Genomic DNA, 19,163 nt, shown 5'->3' with positions numbered 1-19,163 from the left:
CAGTTAATTATCATTATCATGTAACCTTTAACACTTAAAACAAAGTCTGAAATCTCAAAAAAGCCTTTAAAGAAGTGAGGACCGGCCGAAATGTCCTCACTTTGCAAAAATGTCCTCACTATGTTGGTTAAAAACGTGTTGTGGTCCCCACTATGTAGGAAGTACAAGAACACACACACACACACACACACACACACACACACACACACACACACACTCATACCACCACAGACTCTCACACACAATACGAGAGTACAATCTCTGCAAAACTGAGGCTGGTAAGAAAGTCATAAACAATAATGGTGACTAAGCATTGCTTAAAAACAAAAATAACTATCTTACATAAAGCACTAATTTATATTTTGTGCCCTCTAAATGCCCTGTCACTACTAAACTTTGTTATGATATCACTTTCTATAATATAAACTGTGAATTTCTGTCATAAACATTTATCTTAGCCTTAAAAGGTGTGTAAACTGAGTACCAACTCCTCAGATACTTTAACCTCCTATTATGGTATAAAGATAGCAGATGGCTTTTTGTGTAAAACTGATCCCGGGTCAGAAATATCACCTGTCCAGATTTTCGTCATTTGGCAATTTTAGATACTGCAGTTTTCAAATGTTCTGTTTTTTTTGTTTGTTATTTAAGTTGCAGTTTCAGCACTTAAACAGTCATATTTATATTAATGACAACAAACAATAAACCAATAAAAAATATAAAAAAATAAAATATATAATAATATTACACTTCAAAACTAAATATTTTAAATTATACATATTTTAAATAATAATAAAGCAAAATACATTAGAAAAAAATCATAAATAAAATAATAATAATAATAATAATAATAATAATAATAAAATAAAAAGAACTCTAATAAAAATAAAGATACACATTTTAATAATAAAGCAATAAAATAGAAGGGATTTATGGGTGTCTAGAACCACAAGAGGGAAGGATAAAAAGAAAGACAGAAATACACAATTCATTTGAAAGGTGAGTGAGAATTCAGATTCTCTCACTGTACCAATATAGCCCTAGCAGGGCTCCATCTTTTATTAAAAATATCTTTTTGGAGTCTTATGGAGTATGTGAATGTTCTGTTTTACACATGAAATTACTCACTGGTGCAGGTGTATCCATCTGCACTGAGTGTGTATCCAGGTTCACAGTAACAGCGATAGCTACCGTGTGTATTCATGCAGCGCTGGGAACACGGTCTCTCCAGGAAACCGCACTCATTCACATCTGGAGTCAATATGAAACATTATTGGAGCAGCAGATAGAAACGCTTGCGGTAAATGATGCAGGAGAATTGGTTAAGAAATTAGAAACATAAGACTGACAATGATTTTGTGCATTATACTCCACCTTCATCACACTGAGGTCCTTTATAGCCTGTGGAACATAAACACTTGTCTGGTGCCACACATTTTCCATTCACACAGAACTTCTTGCACATGGCTGTGGAGGAGGACAGACGTAATATGACACAAATCACTTCTGTACAATGATATATCATGAAATCCATCATTATAGTAAAGTTGTGATGTCCACTTGGGGGCACCGGAAAAAGCTGTAAGCACAGCGTTGACATTTATCATGTTAAAAAGTATATATGGTGATTGTGTTAACAGATACTTAAGCACTCATTTTAAGTATATGACGCCAATTAAGTCAAGTGAAATGTATTAATAAAACATGTTTAAATCCAACCCATGTTGACCAATGTTGATTAAAGTGGCAAATCTGCGTGAAAAAAGTTGCAGATTTACATGAAAAAAGTGGGAAAAAAGCAATTTTTTTCCCCCAGATTCACCACTTTAAATCTCACAAATCTGCAAATTTTTTTCTCATAGGTTTGCCACTTTATCTCGTAAACTTTTTTCTCAAAATATTATTTTCATATGGTTTTTTTCACACATTCCAGCAGTATGTAATATCCTCCAATATTCTCTTGGGTTGAAATTTGGAATTTGCAAGTATTTCAATGAGTGCCCTATTAAGGGTTAAAGTGGTGAATCTGGGAGAAAAAAGTTGCTTTTTTCCCACTTTTTTCTCGTAAATCTGCAACTTTTTTTATGTGCAGATTTGCCACTTCAATCCAGTAAATTTGCAACTTTTTTCTCGAAATATTACCTGAAGTAACCAAATATAGTTCTTTGCCTGATAAAGGGTTAAAAATCATAAATAAATAAAAAACATATAATATAGAAGAAAAAACTGGTAAAATCTGAGGTACAAAACTAACAGAAGGCAACAATCCGACCATCCTCACACTTATTTCCTTGTATTTGTTGTTTTGCTGAGATGCCGAACAGATAACCTGTGAACTGTAGGTAATGTGTCATTGTACTCTTGCTGTCACTGAATCGCAGAATGACTTACGCTGACAAATGCCGTTAACATTCCTCCATCCCAAACAACAGGAAGTAGTCTGACCGTAGCTGCAGAGCCCCGGCCGTGCGTGACCCCCAGTGTGCTCCAGTGCATCCTCCACTGACCTGTGGAGGCTGGGACAAAAGGTTATCAGATCATTAAGCATCGTCAAGCCTTCAGGGCTTCAATCTCAGTGTAGAACCCACACAGACTGATGACCTGAGGGAAGGTGAAACACTTCAGAGTTAGAAAAGCACAGAGGTGGACTATCTGTCTGAACAAACTATGGCTGTACGTCTGCAGCAAGCTAAATAAACACACTTCAGAAGACAGCAGATGTCATTTTTAATGCAAGCACTGGAGAAACAGAACAGTGTTGTAAAATCACTTAAATTGTCCCTCATTTCAAGAGAAGTACCATGGCTGAAGGATGGAGATTAAACCTGCAGTGCAGAACTTTTGCAGTGAGAGTAACTACAGAAACACTGTTGTGTAAAGCGTGCTTTAAAGGCTTAAAGAAACACAGGACTTTGACCCAGGAGCCTGGGCTTCTGCGTCACAATTGAAACCAAAAGTCAAAATTGTTATTGTAACTTGCATAACTTGCATAACTTACTTAACGTGCATAGCCAAAGCACCGCTATGTCACGCTCTAAGTCACAATCTATGCCAACTATGTGTGTTTGACAACATTGCTATTTTGATCTTTGTTGCAAGAACAGACATAACAGAACAATATCATGACAACAACATTCAGAGAACAGATGTAACATAAACCTGGCAACAATTATTGTAATATGTGGAATATATCAATCTAAATACATTGAAAATAATATAAAGACAATACACATTCAAGATAACAAAAAAAGACAGAAAGGGAGGGATTAAATAAGGAGAAGAAAAAAATCAATCTACCATGAAATGTCACTAAATTAGAATCCTGTATTCAGATAAATATCTCATGCATTTTATAGCTTTCCGGATCTTTTGAGCACAAGAGAACCCATTTAGTGCAGCTGCATATTGTAACTACTTATGAAACACCTTCCTCATTCCCAAACATTCACCAGAAAAGACCTTAGAGCAGTAATAATTTCTCCTTCATTAAAATCTGCTGTCATAAACAAAAGTGCAATAAACTACAAGGCGTACAGAACCACTGAACAAGCTTCACTCATAGCTGCTGTTAAATCTCCTCACACCCACACTGCAATGAGAGGCTATTAAATGATTAGACACAGGCCAAGTAGGTTCATTTCTCATGCTCTCACTGCACTGGAAGAGCCCCCCAACAGTTTATGTGAGAAAGACCCATCCTTTCTTTTTTAAAGAAGTTACACACATTCTTGTTGCCCTTAAAGTCAAGCAGCATTGAGGTAAATTAACTGTTGTTTTAAAAGGAAGGCTTACCATATATAGTGTGATTTTATTGACAGCAAAATAAGAAATTAACTTTTCTTACCTGTCCTGATGATGAGCCACAGAGATCGTAACAAAATGCAGCATCACCACAAAGACTCTCTGGCTTGTTTCAATCATTTTCTTCCACCACGGTTTCTATTATTACCCTGTAAGTTCATGTTAGCTGCATCTGTCCTCTGAAAGCTTTCTTTCCGACAACGAGTCACTCGTTTCGTGATGTGTGTGTGTGTGTGTGTGTGTGTGTGTGTGTGTGTGTGTATGTGTGTGTGTGTGTGTGTGTGTGTGTGTGTTTAAAAGGCAATTGTAGAGGTGTCTTCCATGCCAAAGGGCATTTAAGTGTGTGTGAGTGTTTGTTTGGGAGCGGAGGAACAAGGAGGGGGTCACATGGTGTAATTGTAGGGTGCAGATTCAACAGCTCACCTGTTTGTAAAAACAGAGAGAGAGAGGCAGACAAAGAGACCCGGGGAGAAAAACAAAAAAAGAGGAAGACGGAGGACGAACGGAGGTATAGCATTTTGAATAGTTTAAAAAATATATTAGTTGATGAATCAATATCCATTCAATGTCCACTTACTCACTTATTCTGGGTCGTATTAGACCGTCTTCATCATTACATGCTAAATATTATGAACATTCTTTAAAACTTCTCTTTCATGTCCGCTTGACAATCTTGACTGGAAACCTCAAAACAATCTAAATTCAAGATCCACCTATTCACTTTTTCTATTGTTTTTTTCTTCTTCTTTGAACCATATCACATGGTATTCATCAGTGAAAAAAAACAAGCAGAGGTAGTTTGGGGTTTCCAAGGACAAGACTTTTAAACTCTTTTTAAAGGAATAGATATTTTGGGGGAAATACATTTATTCGCTGTCTGCCCAAAGTTCGATAAGAAGGTCAACATTCTTCTCATGTTTGTGCTGTAAATGCAGCCTCCGGGCCTGAGAAGTGAAGCCGATGCAGCAGTGCGTTAAACCTGCAGGGGGCGACTCCACTGGATGCAAAAAAAACTCTGATTGTATAAAAGTCTATTGCTGTGTTCCAATACCCATACTTCTATGAGTACACTTAAACACAGTACACTATCCGCACTTACTAAGTACGCAGATTTCAGCAGGTGAGTGTTGTTCCAAATCTAATACTCCGTGGTGCACTTACCGGAAATGACGCTCGCGACAGCCGCCGCAGCTCCTCACCCGTGAAAAGTTTCTCGCTTTAAACGGCGAAAAAATGACCCTTTGTGTTGTTTAATCTTTACTTCTACAATCCGGCAATGTGGCTCCATTCACGCAGCAAATCAGGAGAATGCGCCGGCGGCGTCAGCAATGTTACCTCCTCCTCCTGATGTTGACAGACAATGCTCTGCTGTTGTTTCGGCCGCCATTACAAACATTTTTTTCGAGCTGAGCGGCTCCGCCTCTTCCGCTACGTAGACAAGGTGGTGGCCGTTGAGTGCGTATAGTGTACATCGTTCCACACTCAGCGTTTTGACCGTTATGAGGGCAACATCCGGGTCCTTTAGGTCAGCTATTCTCAACCTTGGGGTCGGGACCCAATTGGGGTCGCGAGATGATTTCTGGGGGTCGCCAAATCATTTTCAGTCAGCTCTGTCTCCACTGTGTTAAAGTGTTCATGTGTAAATTTATTTTAGTCTTGATTGACTCTGATTGTATAAAAAATACAGGACGTTCTTGATTTATTTCCCCAGTAAACACTTTCATAATGACTTTATGGTCTCAATCGCTAGTTTTCTTCAACACAGCATGATGTTAATTTTGTAAATTATGGTCACATTTAGGGCTACACGATGGAGTAGTGGTAAGCACTCTTCCCTCACAGCAAGAGGGTCGGCCCCCCGCGAGCCGAGTTCGGATAAGCGGTTAAGGATAATTGATGGATGGTCCCATTTAGCTTTGTGGCATCTTGTGATTGACAAGTCACTATCACTGCACACTTTTTTTTCTTTTTTGTCTTGTTGGACTGTATTTAAACTTACAGTAAACAGTTAGAACATAAAATGATAAATTTTTAGTCATAAAACAAGAAGACAGACAGATATGAGGACTAAGTGTTTTCCAGAGGCCAACGCTGCGATCTCAGGGTCGGAAATAACTGCTGGCAGCCCCAGAGGTTGAGGCTTTGAAGCTTTAACTATTACCAGCACTGATCAGAGTGCAATCAGTTGTATTAAGCTTAAAGGCGGAGTCCATGTCTGGGCGCCTGGTGGTCCGCTCACCATGTAAAGTCACACGCACGCACACACATCTTGCTTTAACACTACATCTGTCTGATGAATGAAAATCAGCTGTTAAACAAGTCTTGATGCTGTGTTAACCTCCCTACGAGGCCTCAGATCAAACTGATTAGACCTATCTGCACCAGGGCCAACATTATTCTGCTTGTTCAGTCAGTTTACAGCAAACCAGACTTCTCTGTTCTCAATCGACACCTCAATTTGTCCAACCTCCAAAACAACAACTGGCACATATTTGGCAGGTTCCTCCGATCCCACTCAGCTAATTATGAGATTACTGTGGGTATGTGGCCCCGGGGTGCCACCACTGCAGAGGAGACCAGTGCTCAAACTGCAAACCACACAGTTTTCAGATTCAACCAATCACACTTGGAGAGGAATGTGACTGTATGAGGTGCTGGATGGCAGGAAAGAAGGTGCGGTTTAGGGTGAAAATTGAAAATTGTTGTGTGTAAAAGTTTTGTCTGGGTTCATTTTCAATCCCTCCCCCCCCAAACCTCCATCTTCGATGTTTTTTGTCAAATGTGTCACCACCATACATCAGCAAGTGAGGTGGAAAGAAACCATAAAATGGCTGTGCACGGTCTGCCTTGAATTAGAGCCAAACCTCACTCCGTATCTGTCATAAACGATACAATTAAACTTAATCCCGCCTGCCAAAGAGGAAAGGAGCGAGGGGGAAATGGAGAAAAAAAAGAGAAAGAAAGTGGCCGTCAACAGTAAAACAGAATGATAAACGTTGTCGGCGTTAGCACAGTGTGTGGCAAGTGCAGGAGTCGATCAGAGAGTTGTGTTGTGCTCGCCTCCATCTGCCAGCATGGACTTGGTGGGAGTGGATCAAGATTTCAAGTGTGTGTGTGCGCCAAATCTGCTGATCCTCCTCCTCCTCCTTCTCTTTTGACCACATTAGAGGTGTAACACATTGGTGGTCTTTGATTCCTCAACTTGAAAAGGGATTCCCCACAAAGAGGTCAAATGTCATTTATGTAAAGCCTCTTCCCCACACCCACCTGCTCAAAAGATATAACATATCCGTCATAAATGATGAAGTTGGAGTGAGTCCCCCATGATGTGAAAATAAGATTCCTGGAACAATGTTGGTGGTCAGTCACACAGGCCATATAGACAGCCCTTCTGCTCTTATTAAATTGCACTTTTCTATATATAATAGTGACATGCGGGTGAATTTCCTAACAATTCAGATGCATTTCTCTTGCCCACAGAGATGTAGAGACCACCAGAGCACAGCAAAGTCAAATTTAACTTAATTCAATAATTGCTGGCTATTATTTTGGCGTCCACCACTGCCACTTATGGCTGAAGTTGGACTTAATTGTCAAAGGTCTGCTTGAGGTTTCTTGAAGTGTATTTTTGCCATTTTGGTGTGCTTTGTTTTTTTCAGTTTAATGTCACTCTGAAGATTTTATAATTACACAATAAGCTGTGAGAGGAGAAAAATACAGTATACTTCCCATGTGTACGTCTCATAATTACTTTCTGCGAGACCTACTGTGAAATAGAAATGCAATGTGGAATATACTGCACAGTGGACTACATTTAAGGAAGACTACCAAATGTCATTGTCATGTTTTTTTTCTATTATAACTATGCAGATGCACATGCATGTCCCTTCATATGGTGAAAGCCTGATTAAATGGTAGAAAATCCTTTGGGAGAATTTGCTATTCCAACACTGGCAACGACAACAACCTTTTTCAAACTAAAGGTTAAAAAATGTGACAAAAAAGTTTGTTACGACAAATTTGTACACACATTTTGAAGATTTGCATGAGAAAAGCTTGGTAGAAACTCCAAAATAAAATAAAAAATAATAAAAAATGTTCATAAAAGTTTTTACCCTCACTTGAGGTGTTTTTTGTTTTGTTAGAAAAATAGTTAATGCGCTACACGGGAGATGGAAACGCTTTTTCCGAATGAGTTCTGATGTAGCGAACATTTAACTCACATGACTGATCAGCTGTTTCCACTCTCCTGGTCAAGACGAGCTGAAATGAAAGAACAATTATAAGTTGCCCAATTGAATGCAAGTCCTGAAGACTCTCATGGGTGGCCAAAGTTATCTGATTAGCAATCTCTTGTTTTTTTTTCCTCTCTTGCGCGATCTCTTCTGCCGACAGATTAGCCTACAGCAATACATTACACTGCCATCTTCTGACTAAAGTAGTTTATACAGCTTTATTTATTCGTTCTAAACAAGTTGATGGGAACGTCCCTTATTCGCTTTTTCTTTAATGCCACATATCAAAATTTCACCCCAAAATTGGCTTTGACTTTAATGGAAACACAACTAATGTCTGCGACAGGTTTCAGAAAATATTGCTTATAGTTTAGTCTCTTGCTAACCAAAGCCATTGGCTCAGGACTAAATCAAGCTCATGTTTATGTAGCTAGCTAAATCCTCGAATCAGTCTGTCATTTCAACAAGCTTTACAGGTAAAAGAAAACAGGACAGTAATTCCCATAAAATTACTACAGTTCTAGTACTTACACTTACTGTGTGAAGTGCGTGTATCGTGTATGCCCATGCTCGGCTAGTGGGAGGGGCTTTGGACAGAGAGGTGCAGGCGGCAATCTCCGTGTCTGAGCATGGAGGCAAACCAGGAAGTGCCTTAAACCTGCAATCCACCGAAAATTCCAGCAGGGGGTGCTAAGTTTGGCTGCAAAAAAAATCTGCCCATTCATTTCAGTGCAAAATTTCAGGATAACACTATGGTCTCAATCGCTAGTAAAAAATCATCTTCAAGACAATTTGATGTCAATAGTTCTAATAATGGCCCCATTTATAAGAAAATAGAAGATAAAGAATCGTATGATTTGGGGCGTGGCTACCTTTGATTGACAGGTCACTAACAAGGCGAGCCGTCATCAGGAGAGAAGCAGAGCAATACGTATCCACGGCAACGTGTCAATAAAGTTATATATAACGTTATATAGATAGAAAAGAGGACGTTTACCGATTTGGTCTCATAACTTTGACCCTTTCACTGTATTTTCACTTAATGACAGTTTATTTGAACGTTTTGTTCAGTAAAAATGTCTTGTTCAGCGTTTGGTTGGACTAACAGACACTCCAAGGAGTCGCTGCTCAGTTTTGAGAATGAATGCACCATTCTGCAGCACAACCCAGCTTTCTGTCACTTTTATACAGTTACCAGATATTTTGACTGACAAAACCAAAACAATAGCATTTCATATTAAACTGTGGGCAGCTGCTTGCTGCGAAGGATGCCTGGATGGCAGTCTGCAGGAGTAAACAATGACAGAGATACAGTATATTGTATCCCTCATGGATTGCATGATAAAGACACTATTCTTTATTCATGCTTTCATATGCAATTACAAATGCGCATGAAAAGAGTGAAAGTACATCTGGTTCTGATACACAGTTTACAATATGAATGTATGTGTGTTTATGTAAAGCAGATATTGGCCTGTGCATGTGTAACCATGCATGTTTTTTTTCTATTTTCTTGCAAAACGCAAAAAAGAAAATATTATTCAACACTTTAAAATGTTCTCTCTAAGACCCCAAAAGCAATAAATCGTTTGGCCACCCTGCAAGAAACAACAAAGTCTGATGAAACTTGAATAAAAATCAAAGTTGTGGGTATAAGTATAGGGGTGTTTCTCTCATCATTAAGTGGCAGTGTGGAGAGCTTCATCGCCACAGAGCTACCATGGGGTTTTTTTTTTGGTTAATGCTTTTACCAGGTGACCCCCAGGATGATGGACAGTCTGGGGTCAGAGTGCAGAGAGGGTATGCAAAGGAGTCGCCCAGGTGTGAGAGGTTAAAGAGTAAAGGTCAGGGAGGAGGTCAGCAGACGGGACACCTGCGAGGCCTGATGAGGACAGCAGGGACGGTTGTGGCAGCAGGACAATGTAACAGATTTGGGCAGAGAAACAGGGAGGAAGTCTCACTTCATCCATCACTGTGAAGCTGGTCAGCTGGGTGCAGACGCAACATTTTTGTAATTCTGCGTCACTCTGATCCCACTTGTGATCTGCCGTTCTTTCATGTGCAGGAACATACGTACACTCAATTAACCCTTTATCGGCGAAGAACTATATTCGGTAACTTCAGTGGATATCAAAATTAGGAAATATTTCGAGAAAAAGTTGCAAATTTACTAGATTAAAGTGGCAAATCTACAAGAAAAAAAAGTCGCAGATTTAAGAGATTTAAAGTGGGGGAAAAAGCTACTTTTTTCTCGTAGATTCACAACTTTAAATCTCATAAATCTGCAAATTTATTTCTCTCGTAGATTTGCCACTTTAATCTCGTTAACTTTATTCTCAAAATATTACCCCCCCCCCCCTCCCCCGGGTCCATATGTTTTTTTTTTACACATTTCAATATTCTCTAGGGTTGAAATTTGGAATTTTCAAGTATTTCAATGAGTTTTTCACTGGTATTCACCCTATTAAGGGTGAATACCAGCATCACAAGAATTTAACTGTCTTCTGTTTGGGTTGTCTCTCATTTTTCAAGTTTTAAATCAAGGTTATGCCAGTGTGGTGAAATAATTCTATATTATAAATATTTAAATTTTAAATATTCTGATGATTTTGGCTGAGTAATGCATATGCATAATAATGCATATAATATATATGCATATATATAATAAAAAATATTGTTTTTCTTTTCTTCTTTTTTTTCTTTTTACAAATTTTGGATGTTCAACCTCAGCTCCTACAATAACTTATGCAGACTTCCAACCTGTACCCCTGACTTCAAAACAATTGTAGTTTTTCCCATTTTCCACCAGATTGAGCCATTTTCTCATGTTTGGCCCCATAGGGCAAATACATGTTATTTTCCTATTTCCATTAGAATTATTGTTGTTTAATTATGTGGCACTATAGTGTTGGATGCAATGCATTAAAATCCATGTTGTTCGCCTTTAAGCGTCTTTGGTGTAGGTGGTGGCTATTACTACTAAAGTGATTGACAGGTATTCTGTGACGCAGACTTACATCAACATCTTGGTAATGAATGTTTTCTGATGCTGTGACAGGTTTGTTTACACCAGCAATGCTTGTCAACACATGAGTAAAAGGAGGCATGTACTCCATATATTTATGATCAGGCTGATTTTTTTATTTCTCAAGTTAAGTTAATTTCTACAGTTTCTGTAATTATATGTGCAATTTAAAATTAAATGTCACATGTGATCAAATCACATTTTTGTGACGTTACAACGTAAAAATGAAGCAATGTCGAGCCCTGCTGTTTTTGTTGATGAATACAGGCCAAGTAAAGCCGGAGATAAGGTCAATTATATTTAGTATAAACATAAAGAACATTAAGTTATCCTTAATTTATGTCTTATATTTTATATTCATGTTTTATATTTATGTTATTTGTGTTCATGTTTGCTACAGTAAAATTCTTCATTGAGCATGTTTGTGTCTTAACCCTTTATCAGGCAAAGAACTATATTTGGTAACTTCAGGTAATATTTCGAGAAAAAAGTTGCAGATTTAAGAGATTTAAAGTGGCAAATCTGAACGAAAAAAGTCGCAGATTTATGAGAGAAAAATGTGGGAAAAAGGCTATTTTTTTCTCATAGATTCACCACTTTAAATCTCCTAAATCTGCAAAAAAATTTCTCGTAGATTTGCCACTTTAATCTCGTAAACTTTTTTCTCAAAATATTATTTTCGTATGTCTTTTTTAGACATTCTGGCTGTATGTAATACCCTCCAATGTTCTCTAGGGTTAAAATTTGGAATTTGCAAGTATTTCAATGAGTACCCTATTAAGGGTTAAAGTAGTGAATCTGGGAGAAAAAAGTTGCTTTTTTCCCACTTTTTTTCGCACAGATTTGCCACTTTAATCTACTAAATTTGCAACTTTTTTCTCGAAATATTACCTGAAGTTACCAAATATAGTTCTTTGCCCGATAAAGGGTTAAAAAAGATCCAAAAATCCAACTTTATGTTTTTTGTGTTCTTTGGCTTCAAAACTTTGAAGTCAAGGTGAGAAAAATATCTAATGTCAGGTCGTATAGGTGAGGTTGGGGTAAAAAAGAAAACGCTACCAACATGGCATGTGGTATATAAGTGATATATACAACCAAAGGGTTGCCTTCCTTCCTTCCTTCCTTCCTTCCTTCCTCCCTTCCACCCTTCCTTCCTTCCTTCCTTCTTTCCTTCCTCCCTTCCACCCTTCCTTCCTTCCTTCCCTTCCTTCCTTCCACCCTTCCTTCCTTCCTTCCTTCCTTCCTTCCACCCTTCCTTCTTTCCTTCCTCCCTTCCACCCTTCCTTCCTTCCTTCCTTCCCTTCCTTCCATCCATCCTTCCTTCCTTCCTTCCTTCCTTCCTTCCTTCTCTGTTTGTGTAACAACTCTTGCTGTCACCACTTTGCCATGCTTGTTAGGCTATAGCTAAACTGGAAGTACACAGTGTACAGAGAGGCAGTGCAGCCATTAGACACAGAGCTTTGGAGAGATTAGGATGCACAAAGTACACCACCACCAACACAGGCAGTCTCTGTACCGAACGAGGATTAGGGCTTTGGCAATGGCAAGGCAGCACACCAGAGCAACGCCAAAGAAAACGATCCACCATATGTGTTTTTACCTTATGTGGCACTGATGAGAATGAATGGGCAATATTTTCTGAGAAGGAATGAGCAATATTTCTTATTCAGTTCAATATTTCTCAGAGGAGAACGGCATGTTTACTCTGTAATCCTCCATTTCTGGAATAACACTAACTAGATTTATTTATGATTCATTTTGTAGAGTGCGCTCTGATGCAGGAGTTGGAGTTATGGGGGTGCATTTGTGTAATTGTGTGTGGGTTTGACTAAGAGGCCATGCACTGTTGCAATTTGTTGTGATACTGGAGCCATAAACAATAAGGTTTTTTTTTTTACCAAGCCTTGCTTTGATTTTTTTTTTGTTTCACAGTAACTGTTGATTCATTAGGAAAGACTTTTATTATTTTTTTGACTCATTAAAAAGCTTTTCTTAATTATGCTTCAAGCCTTAAAGGAATAGTTCAACATTTTGGGGAATGGAGTCATTTGCTTTCTTGCAGAGGGTTTGTTCCTTTCAAGTTTCTGCTAAAGCCAACTTTTCACCAATTCCCAAAAAGTTGTGACTCTGTAAAAACATAAATAAAAACAGAATTCATCAATATGTCAATATATCAATATATATGTCAATATATCAGAATGAGCATTTTGCGGCTTGTGGTACCGTGGATTGTTACAAACAGTTTAAACAGTAAATAAATGTTCATAAATGCCAAAAGTGCAATAGTTACAAGGGTGACGTGAGTCAAATAAGTTACATAAATAATTTTACATAAGAAGCAATTTACTTTTGTCTTCACATGAGAAACAAACACCGTTCTACTGAGTGAAAGAAAGTGAAAGTCTGACATCCGCCATTTAAAATCTGCGTTGCCATCGACCATTACTACTACATCTAAAACCTAAATTTGAATCGTAATTTGCTGCATTTACAAACGCCTTATATTGACGTTTATGAAGGGAGACCAGTCTGCACAAATGAATAGCAAATCATCCTATTCTGTTTTATTTACGTTTTAGAAAATGTCCTAACCTTTTATTTTGTTCAGCAAGATGGAAAAATTTAAAGCTGACGTATTTGTGTGTAAAAAACAAACATAATCCTGGAGAAAACAAGTTTCTCTCGAAATGCAACTGATTATGCAGTTTTGTTGCTGTGCTTAACACTCACACTATTTTTTTTAAATTGACTTAAGACAGGCTTAGAGTTTTGTGATTTGATTATTTGTGCAGATGGAATTAACCAAGCAAAACAGATTAAGAGTAATTTTTCGATATACAGTACAGGCCAAAAGTTTGGACACACCTTCTCATTCAATGCGTTTTTCTTTATTTTCATGACTATTTACATTGTAGATTCTCACTGAAGGCATCAAAACTATGAATGAACACATATGGAATTATGTACTTAACAAAAAAAGTGTGAAATAACTGAAAACATGTCTTGTATTTTAGATTCCTCAAAGTAGCCACCCTTTCCTTACTAGAATATAAGACATGTTTTCAGTTATTTCACACTTTTTTGTTAAGTACATAATTCTACATGTGTTCATTAATAGTTTTGATGAATTTACAATGTCAATAATCATGAAAATAAAGGAAACGCATTGAATGAGAAGGTGTGTCCAAAGTTTATGCCTGTACTGTATGCTGCAAAGGGTGATGGCCTTGGAGAATCATGCAGAGGTTTGCATTTGTCCCCATACATGTGTGTCCCTGCTATCACAAGTGCACGACCCCAATCTCTTTGCTGGTGTGATAAACTGTTTGGCCCACACAGCACAGCAGAGTGCGCCGTGCCTGTTCAGATAACGAGGCGGCGGGCATCTGGCAGAGTTCACTGGCCTGGACACACAGACAGGGACACGCGGACAGAGGGCTGATGCAAGGTATGGCCCCTCTTCAGTCAGAGGAAACCACATCTTTGCAAGCACACAAAAACCAACTGTGCTTTACTTTCTTTTCCTTTTCCTTTTCCTTTTGCTGTTCCTTTTTCTCTTTCTCGAACCTGGTCTCACAGAAATCTGTGAAATAGCCATGGATTTCGCTTAACTCAAAATCCGTGGAATAGCCACAGAATCGCTCAAATTTCCGTGAAACTGACACGGATTTCCCTACAATGCAAGTTAAAGACAGTCATATCCCGTGGGCATCCCATTGATTTTTTTTCCTATTGGTTTGTTCCAAGTCACGTGACTTTCAAGGTTCCGGCGGTCTGAACAAAAAACATGGCGGACAGTTCTCTCATTTTTTGTGAAAAAATTAATATTTTGACTTTGTTTCTGCATAAAAATGGATTTTGATCACATTTCTAGCTAGAAATATATGTTTTATTTTCTAAATATTCACTCAGTGAATGTACATAATCACTTTGTATTTTGGAATAGCCACGGGATATGACTGTCATTAACTTGCATTGTAGCGAAATCCATGTCAGTTTCACGGAAATTTGAGCGATTCCGTGGCTATTTTTACGGATTTTGAGTTAAGCAAAATCCGTGGCTATTTCACGGATTTCTGTGAGACCATGTTGGTTTCTCATAAGACGGGAAAGTTCTGGAGGGAAATCAGTGTTTCAGGAGCAAACATGTGCAAGGACATGGCCTTCAGAAAACTCTTCAGGGCCATTTATCTTGTAAATGATAAATGCTTTGGTACAGTTTGCTGTGCTGCAGTGGTCAGGTGCCTGTGAATATCAGTGCACACTGAGTGGACCTTTTTTGGCTTTGCTTGGTCGCTTTCAGTGGACGCACACTCTGACTGAGACACACACACAAACACATACACACACTGTTTGACCCCAGTGTCAGCGCTAGTGTTAGCAGTAAGGCTGCGGCGGATGTCCCTCTGTTGACTCGAAGTGATGTAAGCTCGAGATGAGCCCTGCAGATTAAGAGTGAAGGCAAACAAAGGGCCCTGCCAAGATGAGCCACAGTGTATACAGATTAATATAACAATACAGCCACACGAGCGCTGCCGTAAACCATTTGCATAACTCTTTTTAATGTGTTTCGGAAAATTCACTTGCTTTGCTTTGAGGGGATACCCCCACATGGAAACTTATACCTAGGTGGTCCATTCCAGCCGACATCAGTTGTTTACCTAGCCCGGCTGAGGATCACAGAGAGGGGAAGCAGACAAAGAGCGATGTGTTGTCTTTGACAGCCACACGCACATTCATATAGATCAGACACACACACAGCAATATGTGTATATGCAAAGTCACACATGCACTGTAAGGACCTTCCTGCTACTGTATATTCACTAACAGGAGCCCATTTCACTCATACTCATTGATATTTGTGACAAAATGTTTGTTCGATTTTTTCCCCTTCATTCAGGAAAGACACCACAAGCGAACAGGAATATTTATGCCTCAAACTGGGGGGCAGACCAGCCTGAGGAGCGATTATAAGTTGAATAAATCTGATTCATGTGGTCACAATAAACAAACATGAGTGCTTTGTGGCTTCAGGTTCAGGTTAGCAAGATTTACACAGAGAGATAAAAGACAGATTTAGTAAAAAGATGAAGATATTTTGACAGGGAAGAAAAGAACACCATTGAGCAAACTCACAAATCATATCCAAAATTTGAGAACTTTAGCATTTTGGCCTTGGCCTTTGGAGCCAGAATGACCATATTTGGACAAAAGATGACAGAGAACTCCAGGACACTATTCACGGCCACATATACCAGCAACCCGACTGCACCTGACTCCTGGTTAGCCTGTGAAACCGCTGCGAACATAATCTAACGTAAACTAAGAACAATCACAACATAGCCATGTCCTCAAGCATAACCTGCCTTATTGTCCATTTTATTCAAAATGGGACATATATAAACCAGTCAGAATTCGTCAAAATCTCTGTGAGCTAATCTTCACATTGCTGTCAAAGTTTAATTTTTTGTGTCCTGTTGATGCAACCATCAGAGTCAAGATTCCATCCTGGGTCATTACGGCGCCTACCCTGTTAAAATGATGACAAAGACTGCTCTCATAAGCTGCATTTGTTCAACTTTTTAATGGTGTTCTGAAAATATAGATTTTAAATTAACTCTTTAAACTCTTCAATTAGTCTCATGTGAGAAAAAGCTAGATTTATGCAAATACAGGTAATAAATAGAAACAGACAGTTACATGGGCATTCAGAAACTGACACTTAACATACACAACTGATGTTTTCTCGAAGAAACCTCTCCTTTCAATGTTGTGTGGTGCTATTTATCAAGGTTACATGTTGCGTCCTCATCAAGCTCGCCTAATTTTTAACCATCACCCCTCACCCCCGTCAATCTCACCTGTCTCCCGACACTCAGTATTGCTCTCCGCTCTCTGTGGGGGTTTAGCATGTGTTAACATGACAGATTGAGCCCCAGTGGGAACCTTAATTGCATCATTTCATGGATGCGAGTCAGTGCTGTGGTCCGGGAGAGTAAACAAGCTCTGAATCCAGGAGCAAAGAGAGAGAGAGCGAGGGAGGAAGAGAGGGGGAGTGATGGAATGATGAAGGGTGGATGGAGAGCTGATCAGAGAGGAGTGTAAGGAGAGCTAGTGTAAAGAAGAAAAGGGGAAGTGCTTCAGGATTGGGAAATTGGTGTAAATAAAAGAGACGAATTGAGGAAGTGTGAAATACGAGATACTGGAGGTGTGAAGATGGCAAAAAAAAAAAAAAATCACTTAGCTAATAAGAAAACCGACAAAAAGCAACAGCCTTGCATAGAACCACCCAAACCTCCTCCAAGGTGGTCGTCGAGTGAGGTTTGTTTTGTTATGTGATAAGCCGAGAGTTAAGTGAGGCAGAAGGAAAAGGCAGCAGCAGCAGGCTGGTCGGAAAGTGTGTCTTCATTAGTAAGTGATCGGGGCCAGGGAATATGAGATTTCAGCTCCCTTGGCCGTGCATTTCGGCAGTAGTACTCACTGAGCCAGCTAAGAGTAAACACATGAGGTCACAGAATACACTACGAAATTAGGGGTGTGACAAAACCAGATATACAACCGGGGGATTGACATGCACACACATGTACACATGCAGGTACATACTCCCCTGAAACAACCAGCACACATGTTTACACAGTCCAGATCCAATATTCTCACATAAATCAATATGTTGGGAGCTGGAGGGCCCACAATGTATATCTAAAACCACAGGAGACCAGTGCCAATGCAGACAAACACAGATGTTAATGCACAACATTAATCACCATTGCTGCCCAGCTAGGATCCGTCCGTGACAAGACATCATGACTTCATATGTCAACACGTGACATCAAACTCAGCCAACATGTTGTACATTTAACAGTGATTTTGTGGTATGGTGGTGAAGTGGTAACATACAGTTAGATCACAGTGGAAACAGTTATTCACAGTGCAGGGAGAGTCTAACAAGACTTGAAGGGATGTCACAATTGTGGTGAATATCAGGAGACGTTTCCAGAAAAGTGTCATTGGGTGGACATGGGTGGTATCAGAAAAATCAAGTCATTGGAGTCAACAGTTGCAATAATGGATCATAATGTGGGTTTGATAACGTAGCAGTGCCTGACATCGTGGAAAAACTGGAAAAAGATTTCTGTGTTTGGGTAGTTGAAGAAAATACCTTAAAACATGGTGGTCTGCATTTAAAGCGATTTAGCTGTACCAGCTTTATTAAAGGTGCAAGATGATTTATATCATATTTTATTTATAAATCTTCGAAGAGGCTATTAAGCAATTACATCCTTAAAACACACATTTCACACAGACTCCAGACTTTTTTAAGTTCCCATGGATGGCTGGGTAGTATTATATATGTTTATTTCCCCCACTGTGTAATTCACTGTACCTGCACTGGAACTGTTTTCCCTCCAGGGGCATGCTGTTTGTACTTAAAAAACTCAGTGTCACAACGACAGCTAAATATTCACTTTGTGCTTATTTTTAGGGAATGTCGTTAAGCTTACAGCCATCTCCTGCACAAATAGTGCTACACCTACATAGGGGAAAAAGAGCTAATACTGGCAGGCAAACATGAACTCTAAAAACAATTGATTGCACATTGACCTCACAATCTTGCAAAAAAGGGTTCAAGTCACAGAATCATCTGTTAAAGCCTATGTTCAAATATTTACAGATCTCCGATGAAACTAGTCTGAACACATTTCAGGATAGCTATACAATGTTTAAAGAAGTTAAAAAGAAGTTACTCTTTTTGGTTTGAATAAGATTGTAATTAATTACTAAGTCAAACTGTTGTCTGATGACTTATTGTAATGTAATAGTTGCGAGTCTTTTCATTTTCTACATTTAAAATGTTACAGGTGACTCACAGCACTTAAAAGATGCTAATGATATTAAAGTGTCTTGTTTGAATCATCTGTAGATTAATGAATGTGCCCGAAAATATATATTTTTTTAAACTAAAAAGTCAAAAGTAAGCCTGAAATTCATAAAATCATAGGAGTTAACTACAACTTAAACTAAAGGTTATGCTGATGGCTAAACTGATAATCCACAGTTTAAATTTTAGAAGAATGCAGTATGGTGCCACCACTATAAAAGAA

This window comes from Centropristis striata, chromosome 1 (genome assembly GCF_030273125.1).
Source record: "Centropristis striata isolate RG_2023a ecotype Rhode Island chromosome 1, C.striata_1.0, whole genome shotgun sequence".
Lineage (NCBI taxonomy): Eukaryota > Metazoa > Chordata > Actinopteri > Perciformes > Serranidae > Centropristis > Centropristis striata.
This window is presented reverse-complemented; position numbering follows the sequence as displayed.